The following is a 2,082-nucleotide window of genomic DNA, read 5'->3' on the forward strand; positions in this document are numbered from 1 at the left end:
ACTCTGTGAACTTGAAACCAGATACACATGTACAAGTACGAAAATTAATAAGTAGATCTACATGAAGTTGTATCAAGAAAATCTTGTTATTTGCTAAAATGCCCTTTCTCTATTTATCTTTGATGCCAACAGCAAATATAAATAACCACGGCGAAATCGAATAACACCGTTAAAAACTTTCCTTGAATGGCGGAATCATGACCTCAATGTATAAATGCGACGCAGTACAAGTATGCGGCTCCATCGGTAGGTAAATAGTGTACATGTACATGTACATGTGTAAAAATATTTTTTTAGTGGGGGATACATATTGAGTTTAAAGTAGAGATATAAATATAACATATGTGTAAAAAGATATTTAGTTACATAAAAAGATACATAATTGATACGACATTAACTTGTTCATTTCTAATCTAAATGTATCCCCATATTGAAAACGTTACATAAGACTTCCGTAACAGTCCAATGACTGCTGTAAAGTAGAACTGTTTCTACTCTGTTTCGTCTGTTTACTTATTTTGATTTTAAATTTTGAAATTTGTAATCGTTCTTCTTTTTCAGACTCACAATGGACAGGGACCGTTTACCCTTCCATAACTGGTTTGCTGCTTGTGAATTTTATTTTCATGTAGGCGAGGACAGGCAATTCAAAACACAAAGAAATAATGATGTACTATGTTATTTTGCTTGGAGTATTATAAGTTTTATTTGCTATGTTAATCTGTCATTTCAACCTTCATATATCGTTCTGAAAACAACAGTACTTTTGAATAACTGTTTTATGGACATGGATTATGTCACGTATTTCACGCGACTTTATTAACAAATAGGCGACAAATAGATTCGTAATAAGTTAATTTTATATGTTTTTATTCGACGAGTATTTAATACCCGTTTATCAAAGTTTAAATAACCTTGTTCGACTTATTTGCAGAGCTGTGTGTTGCTACAAAGAACAGACAATGTGATGATGACTAACAGGAAGCGAACCTCAACGAGGATGACTACAAAGTTGAATTTTTGATTAATTCTATTCTGGGGAACTGCCCTGACTATTATTGGTTATTTTAAAATTTGATATTTATAAATAAATGAATAAATGTGGATATAACAGTTCACGGATGGCTTGATTAAAACTTAAGTTTTGTTTGTTTGTTTTATTTTACGCCTTTTTCCAACAGTATTTCAGTCATATATAGGCGGGTAGTTTCCTAACCATCGTTCCTGGAGTTACACCAGTACTAGACTACCTTCCTCCGCGCTAAACTACCAAAACAACCTCTTCATTATAAAAAATGCCTAAATGTTGTTGGAAGCTATGAGAAACTAGGGATCCTTACATGAAACATAAACATGAAGAAAAAGGAAGGAAGAAGATTTTATATTTTATTTACATGCATAAATAAGCACTATAAATGTAACTAGCAAATCACTTAATTAACGAGGAAAAATAAACAACATTTAAACATAACTGCACACCTTTAAAAAATAAGAAGATTTTCTTCTTTATATGCATAAAAACAGCAATCAATTTAACTTTATTAATGGATAATAATACATTCAACATATATACACATGTATACTACTAGTACACACCTATAATAAAAGATTTTTTGTTAATTACATTCATCAATTGAACTTAATTGGTGACAAAAAACTAAGAAACATTCAAACATACACACAAAGATATACACTGTAATACACATATATACTGCATACCTATAATAAAAGAAGATTTTTCATTTAAATTACATGCTAAATAGAGCGATCAATTTAACTTTATTAATGATAAAATTACATATAAACATATATACACAAATAGCACACATATAGTCACTTAAACATAGATACACAAATGGTCACTGTTCATTGGTGACATACACTTTACAGCTGAGTGAAGGTTAGCTCTGTAAACGGCTCCCCTTGCGGCACTGCCCTGTTTTCCTTGCCCTGCTCTTAGCAACCCTCCTCAACCTCTCGTTTATTCTCAGAACTACGGCGTTTCCACAGGGCCTGGTTCCTAGAACTCTGGAAAAGTAAAAGTTAACAATTCTCCTAAGCATCTCTTTCTTCTGCGGGCAT

General features: G+C 32.0%; 1 long non-coding RNA gene across 1 annotated transcript; it reads left to right on the top strand.

Moving 5' to 3' along the window:
- Positions 1–375: 375 nt before the first annotated feature.
- On the top strand, positions 376–1,147 carry LOC132737387 (uncharacterized). The gene is made up of 2 exons (XR_009626730.1): positions 376–670; positions 935–1,147. It is a non-coding gene; the product is annotated as an uncharacterized LOC132737387 (long non-coding RNA).
- The last annotated feature ends 935 nt before the right edge of the window (positions 1,148–2,082 follow it).

Source organism: Ruditapes philippinarum, unplaced genomic scaffold (assembly GCF_026571515.1).
Source record: "Ruditapes philippinarum isolate M1 unplaced genomic scaffold, ASM2657151v2 ctg17541_1_1_1_1, whole genome shotgun sequence".
In the NCBI taxonomy this organism is placed as follows: Eukaryota; Metazoa; Mollusca; class Bivalvia; order Venerida; family Veneridae; genus Ruditapes; species Ruditapes philippinarum.